The following is a 12,965-nucleotide window of genomic DNA, read 5'->3' as shown; positions in this document are numbered from 1 at the left end:
ACAATTTTATTAAAATTGAGTTTTGTATTAAATATCGAATCAGATTCACATTTGTCTTCTCAATTATTATCAAATTATTTCTTTATCCATGATTATATGCGTAATAAAACTTTTTCTGCTTTCCGCTATGTTAAGTAACGTAAAGATCAAGTGACGCCATAACTTCAGTCGTGAGCTATCAATAAATCACCGCAGCGTTGTTGGGAGCTCATGTAAAAATATTTTCTTTTCAAGCTAATATTAAAAAGCAATAAAATTAAATACGTGGTTATATAATAAATTCAAATCACGATTCGCGAGACATATGATGAATAGCTCCGTAGCAATTAATTGCCTTAAAATTGAAACTATTCCGTTGTATCGAGTGTTTGTATACAAAATAGTCATAAAACGTTAGAATGTCAGTCACTGCAATCCAAGAGTAGAAATTTTACTGTGTTAAAAAATTCTTTCATAGCTTAAAAAAGTCATGAATATACAGGCATACTGAACAGTAAGTAACAGGCATATTGAAATTCTGTATAAGTAACAGGCATATTGAAATACTATATAAGTAACAGGCATATTGAAATAAATATCCAAGATTTAAATGATGAAACTGGTAGGCCTTTAGCATGCAATTTTGTCAGTATTTGCCAAAACTTTTATTGCTTGCTTAATCAAACATAAGCCATGCAAATTATACAGTCAAGAATTAAAGTTCAAATGAAATAAAAATATAGAGTTTGAGACAAATATAAACTACTAAATTATAAATTAGATACTATCACCTTTTCCATGACCAATTCAAAATTTGATAAAAAGCCTTTACGTTTTAGAAATATAATTTGAGGGCATAAATCTTCTATTAGTACGGTTAGTAAAAAAGTCTAAAATTATGAATTTCATTAAAAGTTTTCAATGAAGAAAACATTCGTATTATATTTAACAGTAAACAAGTCCATGAAAATACAAATGAAAGGAAATTATGTTTATGTTTTTGATTTTGATGACTTGTTTAACTCCATAGCTATCAACGATCATTGACATTTATCACAAATATAATATACAACAAATTATAGTGCAATATAGTTATATGAGTCTTAAACTTAGTCATGCAAGAAAACTATTTATATTGAATGTTTTCGAGTTTTATTAAAAGAGATTAATCATATTATAATGCATGAAAAAATTTATTCAGACAATCTTTATCTGCATGCCTATGAATCAAGTTATAATACACTAAACAAATTAATACGTTGTCATCGCATAAATGATATTAGTATCATTTTATACAGAGACATGTGTTGTAGCCTGAAGTCAAGATTTTCTTTATTTTTTAACCTAATAAGTTATAATAAATAGTATAACCCTCATAATTATTGAAAATGCGTTAAATTTCTTTGATTTAAAAAGTGTCATCAGTGAAGGTTATAATGCATAGCATACATGATAAAGTTCACGTTATAAATGGTGAATAGATAAGTACCAAGCAACATTGCTCAGTTTTCGTCATTCATCAGCTACGTGGTGAATGAGTTGGTTGCATTAGTGTTTTCATGGCTTCTCCATGTATAAAGCATATATGGATTAGATTGGATTGGATTATTCAATTATGGCAAAGCACACCAGGGCTATCTGCCTAAAGGGAGGGATGCCTTCGTGGAGGACTTTCTAAGGGAAACTGGCTCGTATACACGTTGCACATGGGGAAACCACAAAACCTCCGATGCAGCTAGCCCGTTCGCGGGATTCGAACCTCGGACCGAACTACCAGTGTTCAGCGTCTTTACCGCTCGGCCGCTGGTGGGCATAAAGCATATATGAGTTATCTATGTATAGCCATTATATGTATATGCTTAGCCGTATTCAAATAAACCAACATGGAAACTTACCCAGTTACTTATGCAGTATCTTTTGGTTTAAAATTAAGTTGCTAGTTAGATTAAGAAACGACACTGCTTATATAGTGGTTATATACTAGATCAAAAATACTGATCTTGAATTATGCTTCATAACTGATGTTTTTTCTATTATTGATGCAGCACTCGCCTGTGTTAAAAAACTTAAAACATTTCTTAGTTTAATCAAATTTAAGAACACTCAAGTATTACAGTTTCAGTGTTTCCGTATTTAGAAACCGAGGTCCCATTTGCTTAAAATTTTTCTTCTCTGAAGTTCTGTTTGTATTCCAAACACCTTATTTTTGTTCTTGTCTTGCTTGAATTCTAAATAATTCTTAACACTCAAAAAATGTGTGTATTTAAAGCACCTTATGCCAGAATACAAGCATTATATATGAGAATAAAAAAAGATTTGATATAATAATGTGTATGATAATAGCGCACTCATTCTTTTCGTTTATCAGTTTGCAAACATGACTGCAAATTTTTTGAGATTACGTTTTCGCGAACCCAGCGCCTCTGACGTAAAGCTTATTGATAAAAAAAGTGTGTAACTTCCAATGATGGGCATCTCACAGATGACATTTTTGGCCAAATTTTATGGCTTCAAATGTCGAATTTAAGAAGTCTGACATTTCAATCCGATATGGCTTCCAGAAAAGGTTTAATTAAGGCTTTTAACGGCTTGCGGTGGGGACAGAAATGGTGAAAATATGCTTAGACGTCTCACATATAATAATAGGGACATTAATGAGGGACCAGTAATGGCTGATTATTTTCTATTTCGTTTTAATTTCATTAAAGAAACCTGTGTGAGATAAATCAATTTCCGCCCATCAGTTGCATATCAACTCGTGATCAGATAGCTTAGTTTTTCTTTGTTTTAGGAGCTAAACAAAGCCTTTTACCAATAAAATAGCTGGCAGAGAAATAACTGGCATGATACGCAGCTGACGTTTTCCTACCAAAAAGTGAGTATTTTTTTTTTTTTTTTTTTTAACTTTTTGAATCTTCGAATATAACAAATTATTTAACTGGAATAAAGTTTACTTAAAATTTCTAATATATCTAATATCTTTATATTTCTAATGTGTTTTAAGTAAACTTAGATGGTAAAATCCTATTTAATTAATACTCCACCTGCAAAATTTGGACAGAAGAATTTAAATATTTAAATTTTTCTATTTATATATACTAAAGAATAAAAATATTTTTTACAGGTATCGTATTGTTATTCTATGGTAACTTATCATTATACTAAAAATTGCATTATTTGAAAAATAATATATCTTTTCTAACTGGCTTGTGCATGTTTTGAGAAATTAGTTAAATATAAATCGACATGTATTCTAGTGATTGAAGAAATCTATTTCTAATTCCATTATTTCAACGGACGTCGTTTTCAGCCTTCATACTCACCGATTGCTAGAATTTAATTCAAGTTAAACTCTTTATTCCCCTAGCTTCTAGAAAAAAAAAAAAAAAAAAAAAAAAAAAAAAGAAATCTGGAATAAAGCTCTTTCTTCAGAGGCAAAGAAGATACTCGATTTTATTATTTTGTCTAAAGATTTCAGAATCTTTCTCTGTGAAAGAAGCTTCATTATAAACAAATCTAACATTGATTGCTAGATGGTTTAATTTTATGCCTATAACGAAGGACCAACATTTTACCGAAAATTTCTATTCTATAAAATCAACTGCTACACAGTATGTTTTAATTTTTCAAAAATATCGTTTCCCTAATATCAACTCCAAAATTTTTTGCATTGGAAAAGAAAATACATATTCAAAATACGATACTGATTGGATATTTCTGTAAACGATTATTTATATCAAGATTTTACTTTTATACTGAATATGTATCATATATATAAAATCGAAATAAAAATATCAATATGCATACAAAAAACAGCTATGTAACATGCTTTTATTCTCTTCAAAATTTATGAACTTAGTTAAAAAATAAATAATAATAATAATAAAAAAAACAGGTGTTGCAATATTTTATGCTGTTCAGAGTTGATCAATGCAATTAATAGTCAAATAATCAATTTAAAAATCATCTTGCTTAAAGTTCACGTATATTCAATGAGACTTATTAATTAACCAATGGAATATATTGTTATTGCGTGTAAATAATTCACCTGGTTTTAAAATTAGCTGAAAATGAGATGAAACGCTTTTAAGAGAATTAAAATAGTCTTTAAAAAAAGAATGATTTTTTTGTTTCAATTTTAAATTCTAAATTGTTGATTATTTTGATTAAAAACTGGTTCAAAAGTAGGCTGAAAATGACATAAAATAGTTTTAAGTAAGTTAAGAAGAAATGCATTTCCTTGTTTCAGCTTCTAAATCATTAATTATTTCGATTAAAAACTGTGTAGAGACATTAGGTATTTTGGAAGCAAGCAAGATGAAAAATATGCAACGCCTTCACCGAGAATCTAACCGCGGACCTCTCAATAACGCGCTGAGCGTGCAGACCACTACACCACGAAGACTCGCTACGAAGGCGGGAGAAATACCTTATATACTCCCCCTTTTAAAGGGCGACTGGTGTTTTTTAGGGGACCCTATCGCCAACTCCTAGATGAGGACACCACTATAGAGGCATTAGGTTTTTTTTTGGGAAGCAGGCAAGATGAAAAATATGCAACACCTTCGCAGGGAATGGAACCGCGGACCTCTCAATTACGCGCTGAACGTGCAGACCACTACACCACGAAGACTCGCTAAGAAGGCGCGAGAAATACCTTATAACTGTTTCAACAACAAATAGCCCATCTCAAGAAAAAATAATTGAAATTTCCTTCATTGGCCTTTTATCACTGGATAATAGAAAACTTCATCGAAAATATGAAGTATTTTTTCCCTCTTTTCTACATGCCTTCGTGATGTGACGTTTAGCACTCTAGCCGCGTATTCGAGAGGTTCAGGTTCAAGTCCTGGCAAAGGCATCTGACATTTTTCAAGTCTTCTGCTTTAAAATAACTTAATGACTCTGCAGTGTCGCCCGAACTAAAAGATGGTGGATGATGATTCTTCACTACCACAGGTGACAGGTGACGGAGGACGGGGACGCCTGGTGTTTAACGGAGGTAAACAGGCATATGTCCCACGCCCTCCCCTATATAGATACAAGAACTCCCTGGGGTCCCACAAGGGCGCACCGGGAGTTACTGAGCCTTCATGAAAAAGTTTAGGCGACCAAGTCCCCTAATCTCTAGTCGCCCTTTGAAAGGGAGAATTTTCTCCCTTCGTGGTGTAACGGTTAGCCCACTCGGCGGGTATTCGAGAGGTCAGAGTTGAGTCCCGGCGAGGGCATTACTCATTTTTCAAGTCTTCTGCTTTAAAATAACCTGATCAATCTAGAAAAACAATGACGAGTAAATTTATTACCTTTTCCTGGAATCTCAGAATATGGCTTTGACGCTTAATAATCTTATTAAAAATTTCAAACATCCACTAATATAATTTTTTAAAAAGATTTTTGTTAAACTTGCTAATCGGTTTGTGTACCTAAGCCTTGGCATAATTAGAGTTTTCAGCACTTAAGAAAAAAATATTTCTGCGTCCCTCTTTGGGGGGAGAGTGATTTTCAACACTCTCCCCCTCAATAAAATCTAAAAAAAAAGAGGGTTATAAATAATATTTTGACTACTGGAAAATTGTGTAATGCCACTTCCTCACCTTTCCTCTCTTTTTGTATTTTTTAGATTAACAAACTTTAAGAAAGGTGAAAATTTGGTTCTCGATCTGTGCCTAAGATATTAGTTGGTTTTAATCAAGCATATGGGATTTGTTTTTATGAAATTTTCTTTCACTAGGCTATGTTATGGTGACAAATAAATAAATTTATACAGAAAATAAATGTGGCCTGTAAAATGTATTTTCAAGAGGAAATGCGTAAAATACAGAATTAAAGAGGAAGCTAACCCTAGGCTAATGAAAATTCTACATAAAATTATATTTTGAGAGTTATGTGAAACCGGAGCCAATCTAAATAATAATAATTTGCTACTACCCGGGTCAGTCCATAAGTTCGTACGCGTTAAGAATATATGCGTGGAATTCACTAAGACGCATTTACTAAAACAATACAATTTTGAATCTGTTGAAACTTGTCATCATTTGACTAACATATTATACAGTTCATCACCAACTTTCGTAAATATCGAATGCATTTTAGTACCCATAGAAGATGAATATAGATAATCAGTACAAACGTGCTGTGCTACATTTTTTATTTTCGTGTGGTGAATCTGCCAGATTTGCAACGATAAAAATTAATAGTATTAGTGTAACACTATTAGTGTAAAACGTCTGCGATTGTTGAATATCAAGAAAGTGTTGTTTCATCGTGATAACGCTAGACCGCGAACGGCTCGAATAACTCTGCAAAAATTAGTAAATTTAATTGGGAGCTTTTGCCACATCCTGCTTTCTCCCTAGATATTGCCCCAAGTGATTTTCACTTATTTTGTGCCTTACAAAATGTTTTACTGGGAAAAAAAAATAATTCTAAACAGGATGTACGCAATGAACTTTCAAGATTTTTTTGCATCAAAACCAGAGCCTTTCTATAGCAATGGCATAAAAAAACTGCCTGTAAGATGGCGAGACATTGTAGATAATGGAGGAAAATATATAATTGATTAAAATGTTAAATTGTGTTTTTTGATATTATTTAAAAATTTACCAAAAAATGCGCACGAGTTTATTGACTGATCCAATATATTCTTTTTCTTACTATTATTATTATTCGCTAATTCTAAGAAATGAATAAATAATTGTTGAAAGTAAATTATCGACTCGCAGATAGACAGCATAACAGGCAACTATACAAAAAGAAATTACTCTAATAATATACCATGGCTTACTTAGCTTACAAATGTAAATGATTCAAAATTTTGCAATTAGTAAATATGAATTCTTCTTGTAAAATAAATTATACATTATTTAATCTTAAAGCATGCATTTATATCGAAAACATAATAAATAAAATTGTTTTTATGCATAATATTTGTAGAACATATATGCTAACGTTCTCCCAACCCCTTTTCTTTCAATATCTCTCAGTCCCTACTTCTCCTCTTTCTGTCTTCTAATTTTTTATAGTTGAGATAATACGTCAACTAACTGGTAAGGCAAAAGTCACCTCAAATAAAAATATCCTAATTTATTAAAATTTGTGTCTTGTTACTTAATTTGTTTAAAATTATTTATTAATTATCGGTCATCATTTTCTTAGCCGCCTAAATTTTAGTGCACGATAGTAAAACTTGAGTAAAACTGTAGCAAAACTGAAATGAAGTAAATTAAAACTGAACTATTTCTTATATCTCTTATTCAATTTATGTAATTAATAAACCATTAAAGGTACAGCAACCGATAGCTGAATAAGTAAAACTGCCGAAAATTCCTTGTTACATACAGGGTTTGATTACCAGTAACAGAAACATTTATTTGGCTGAATAGGTGTTTGCTTTCTTCGTATATAGCATAAATACAGCCAGATGTTTTAAAGAAACATACCCGTGATTTCTTTTGGAAAGGCTGGGAGCACAATTTTAAATCCATTGCAGAATTTGGTAAAAAATGTGGAAAGGTAAAAAATGTATTTTAATTTTTATATTGTTACAAAGGGCTTTCGAAAAAGGTTTTTACAAGATAAGACAAATCAGACAAAGAAAAAAACGAAAACATTTCGATGCTTTCTTTTTATAATATAAACGTTCGTTTTCCTTGCTTTACACGTGAAGCTGTCATTTCGTCTGTTACTTATTTAAAAATTTCACATTATTCTATGTCTTAAAATTAGAAATTGAAGTTAATGACCTAAGACTGCAACAGTGTATTAGAGTACAAGTGAAAAAATTGACAGTTTCACCCACGCGTGTGTCGGATTTTTGCACTACCTATGGGGTCATACAAAATTTTTGTAAATTATGACGTCCTGGGGGTCGCGAAAAAAAATCTCAGTTATAAAAGGCGGTCGCGACTGGAAAAAGTTGAAGAAACCTTGCTCTATCGCAACCGTTTTTTAATGCTGTTTCATCGAATGTAAACTTTCATGCGTTTCTGTTGCGCCGGAATAATTTCTTCATTCTCATTCGCCGGCGGAAAACATGGCTTGGAACATCTGTCGGATCAACTATCGGATTTTTTCCTAAAATTCGATTGTCTGCAGGAAACCCTAAATTCATATTTTATAATAGTAGCATAAGAACAAATGATGTCAAGAGCAAAATATGGCAAAGTACAAAAGTTGCTACTGCCCTTGCAGATAGAGCGAAGTTAAAATATACAATGAGCAAAAATAATAGCTCTATTAAAAATATGGGTTTAGCTAAAGCTAATACTTCTCTTGGATTACAAAACCTGAAAAAGATGAATAAGGTTTCTCAATGTCAGAATGAGGAATAAAATCCTTTAAGATTATTAGATGTTGGGGATTCTTCTCCAGATCTGCCAGATTCAACAAATTCCGAATTACAGAGTGATTTGATAATTACTGAGATTTTTAAACCTGTTGCGGATCATGCTGCAGAAGATGTAGTATTGTCATCTGATGGGGATGTGTTTGTGCCCTATTCGAGCAGTAAAACAGAAGTGTTGCCTTCAGTTTTTGATAATGCTACAGGTACAGTGACTGCTACATGTACAAATTCCATTTTGACATCTTCAGTTTCTGACTGCGTCATTCCACCATCATTGACATATTCTTCACGATTAACAGTTCAGTTGTCAGGATCTGACAGTGTTTCTTTATTATCAGTTACATTGAAAGTTGCCGGAAAAAATGGAAGCATTTCCAGTTGTTCTTTGGAAGATAAAAGTGTTGCACTTAGTTCTGTTCCTCTTAGTGTTGATCCTCCTTGTGCTGATGTAGATGTTCCATCGATTACATCAGAAAATCGTAGCCCGTTAAGTGTAAGACATACAGTATTGGGAAGTTCAAATTTAGTTCCTAAAGAAAGTTTTGAAACTAATACTTCAAGATGTTCTGTCTCAGATATGCCTGTATCGTCATCCGCTATCATGTCACCATTGTCGTCATCATCATCTACTGGTGGTCTTATATTGTCCTTGGTATCTGAGGATAATCCAGAAGAAACTTTCAGAAGCAGTCAGAAACTTTAGTTACAGAGGAAAAAAAGCACGTTTCTGTTGCGCAATTTGTAAACAAACTGATTTATATCTTAGATAGAAAATGATGAGATTCTCGGTGGATTATTTGTTTTTTGCTTGCTTAAAAGAATGTCAATGGTTAATATAGATGAACGTAAGAAGAAATTTAAGAAACCCTGGTTTGTTAGATAACAAACACATGTTAGAATCAAGGGTGACACATGCTTTTCTCAGAAATCCAAAAGAGTGATCTAACTTTTCTCTTTTCATAATGGATTTTTTTTTTGTGAGGTGGGCATCTATTCCCAAAAGGATATCTCATTTAAAACTGAATTTCTTCTAGTTACCTACTTAGGTATTTAGGTTTCCGGTTTCATGTATATGTATTTAAATGATTCAAGTTTCAAAGAGCTTTACAAAAAAAAAAAAAAAATTAAAACCTCTGCTTTTGCTTTCTGAAATGCATTTAAGAAAAAAAAAATCTTTCCTACTTCCATTTGCGCTTCTAAGAATTATACTCAAGATAGTTCCTATGGGGAAAGCTTCTATATTAGCTTAAGAATATTGGCTTAGGAGCATTCAAGCTAGGATAGCGGTAATGAGTGTGGAATGGTGAATGGAGTTGTACTGTTACATTTTACAGTTTTAAGTTAAATACAGCACAGCTTTGGTATTCACATATATACTCGTATGACTGTATATTATTAAAATAAGAAGTTTATCTTGTATTATTTAGTATTCAGAATCTAAAAGCTAATGATGTAATAAGGAAAATAGCTAGCCCAATGTATTTTTATCTCTAATTTGTTGAAATTTAATTTTGCTCCTCCTCTCATTTCTTACCTTAAGTTAGTATCTTATTCGGCATAACTCTTGGCATAACTCTAATTAGGTATAAGCATTAAGCATACATAAAACATCTCTAATACAAATGTGTATTTAAAATGGCGAAAAAACTTCTTTAAGAAACAATATTTATGAAAAGTCTTTCTGAGAAGCTCCTAGATCATACTCTTATTTAGGCAATTTATCATTTCATATATCACACAGCTATTCATACATGAAAAGCTTCTAAAGTTATTAAAATTTTGCGTGAAGGCTAGTCATTCAGTATTTTTAAGAACTTGCTGGATTCTTTGTTTTTCAGGAAAACATACAGTCTTTATGCAAAATAATTTATTTTCGTTTATCGCTTTTTTCTGATTTGGAAAATGAACGTTTATGTATTTCCGTTCAAAGTTAAGCGTGTTGGTAATGTTCGTATAGTCGACGCTTTTTAGAACGGCCATTCCATTGCAATGACTGTTCATGAAAGGTCCATAGTTGAGGAGAGTATTAAATGAATTTTCGTTATGCCGATTATTCGTTATAACGTATCCTTTTCCTGTGTGATGGGAGAGGTTAAAAATACATTTATAACAATTGCAATTGCCTTAATTAATCATATCGAATAATAATTATTATCAGTATTAATAATCCTTATTCTAAGCTTTATATACTCCTTTTATTTATGAGAAAATTTGACATGTGGTAATAATCACTTCCTGTAGCTAGGAGTTCTGAGAATTCTAACAAAGAACTTTCAGAAATTCTTCCTGGAGTTCTCCTTAAAAGTTCTTTGGTTATAGTGAACTACAGGGGTCTTTATATTCTGTACTTTTCATTTTTCCCACATTTCCCACACGCTCGCCTCGAAAAATTTTGAACTTTTCTCACAGTAAGCCAGTTTATCAACAGTCATATTTTATAGAAGCGATTTTTTTTGTTTAAAGTGTAAACTTGTAAAAGTAGTTCGACATGACAGGGTACTTAAAAGCGCCCAAAGGCTTTCGGGCCTTATGCTGCGGCATACCTTATATACTATCAGGTTCAATGTTTCTTCTAACCTTCTTCGGAAACATACAATGACCTGACTAGAACAGAGAGCTTACTAAAGCTATGTTCACTAATTGTAGTAAGTAGACAGGATACAGACGAAGGGTATACAAAACCCTTTATTTTTTTCTTTATATACAGTGACTTCCGTACTTCGGAATACAATGACCCTCCACTCGGGGTCTAACTTAAAAGATATCAAAATAAAACTAAACTCTAATTTAACTTTAGAATAAGATTGGCCTTATAATAACAGGAAGCGTATGTAGCACAGAGACTGTGAACACTACAATACGTTTAATTTATCAAGAGGATTAAAACCTCTGGCCTGGAAGGCAAAGTAGCAACAGCGTAACTTCTAAGGTAAGCGGCCTGCTTCGAACTCACGGCTTCCTCTCTCCTGCTTGGCAAAAAGGCCACACTTAAATACTTGGCGTTCGCCAGACAACTTTGCATAAACTCCTTCACGCTTATAATTCTGGCCGGAAGTAGAAAATAAGAAGTGATAGTAAAGATTTAAAATAAAATAAACGTTAGTAAAACTTAAGATCCTTACATACTTCCCGCCAGAGTTAATTAGTTTGAAACTGAGGTCTAAAACGACCTTGTTGAAAACTTTTAGCTCTAGAAACTAACGCGAGGCCAACCTTTTACAATCATAACTTAGCTAGAAACTAGAAAATTTTAAAAGAAAGAAATTTGTTACAATAGCAGCTCCCGGAATATACAACAATCTTTTTTCTTTTTCATCTGTACTGCATCTAAACAGGAGCTTTATTCAATTCTGGTTCCTTCCAGAGATCTGGAAGGAAAACTAGTTTAATGAAATGTTACAGAATGACATTGCAAATAACATATAGAATATACTTTTCTTAACATTCTTATTTCATTCATGACTATTTTAATTATCTCTCCCCGTGCTCTCTGACATGTGTTGTAAAAACACCAAACACGAATGTGTTTCTGTCTATGTATTCAACACTTCCTCCTACAATCAAAACACTAACGTGTTAAAATTCAACATACGAGACCTCTTAACACACCCTAATTTCAACTCTAGACCCTGAGGTACTATTCTGAAAGTGGCTAACTCTAAAGTGTAGCGTCAGAGAGCCTAACTACATCATTCAACCTTTAACACATATTCACCATGATTTAATCTTTACAGTCACACGAATAACAAATTTTTAACATTACTTTCACTTTTACCATATCACGGTATTTCTAAACATTCAAAATAACAGTTCACATGTATAGAAGAACATATCAAGATGCCGTTAATTTTACACATTTGAAAACATACATTAGTAGTACATTGTTAACTTCTATTCTTTTCAAAGCAAGTGCCAATTCTTTCTACATTGAAATAATACTACATTTCAAAAAGTCTTTCAGACTAAAACTTCTTTCTTGTTAGAATGTTTTAAATAAAATTTATACAATAACTTTTTACAATATTTAAGTCTTTATACAACGCTATTATACATCAACTTTAGTTTTACGCGCGAGTAATTGAAAAACATAATAAGAAAATCGGTCACAACTCATTTCTCGCCCTTTTGGCGATAAAGGTAGACCTCGCATGAGGTAAAACTTCTTGAAATCTGCAACTTGCAGTAAGAATGAAAGATTAACTTAAGTTTGTAAAGTAACATAAAATTTTACTTATCTTTGTAATATTCAGACATCCTTTTCTGGGCCCAGTCTTTAAAGGTGCTGCAGACCGTAGCTTGGTTGATCCTCCTTCTTGTACGGGCTCGCCCTTCAGTGCTTTCCTCAGGAAGCTTCCGTTTTTCACCACTACGGCCACCCTTGAACATCTTCCTTTTGTGCTCTGCTTGTGGTCTTGGCCGTTTGAAGGCAGCTGGTCTTGGTGGAACCGGGAAACTTCTGTCGTGATCCTGCTTGGACCTCGTTGTTGGCCGTTCAAATTTTTCTTGTACTTTTTCCTCCGCCGCTGATGGCCCTTCCGCAGTTCGGCGACTTTTGCTGCGGAGAGTTCTGTCGGATGAGTCAATCTTCCGTTTCACAGCCGGGTTATAGTTGCCGTCCTTTCTCCCGGTCTTTTCCACATAC

General features: G+C 32.8%; 1 protein-coding gene across 2 annotated transcripts in view; it reads left to right on the top strand.

Moving 5' to 3' along the window:
• The first annotated feature begins 2,482 nt into the window (after positions 1 to 2,482).
• The window catches only part of LOC118199715 (DNA damage-regulated autophagy modulator protein 1-like), a 51,735-nt gene continuing 41,252 nt past the window's right edge, over positions 2,483 to 12,965 (top strand). The window contains exon 1 of one of the 2 annotated variants that reach the window (XM_085809273.1): positions 2,483 to 2,854. The gene's annotated coding sequence lies outside the window, so the exon portion shown is untranslated. The remainder of the gene's footprint in view (positions 2,855 to 12,965) is intronic. The other variant, XM_085809272.1, reaches the window with a different exon arrangement.

The sequence above is a fragment of the Stegodyphus dumicola genome, chromosome X2 (genome assembly GCF_044657685.1).
Source record: "Stegodyphus dumicola isolate Sdum_Otavi_A_Nest chromosome X2, ASM4465768v1".
NCBI lineage: Eukaryota > Metazoa > Arthropoda > Arachnida > Araneae > Eresidae > Stegodyphus > Stegodyphus dumicola.
Note: the sequence above shows the minus strand (reverse complement) of the source record. Positions and strands in the feature narration are given on the sequence as shown.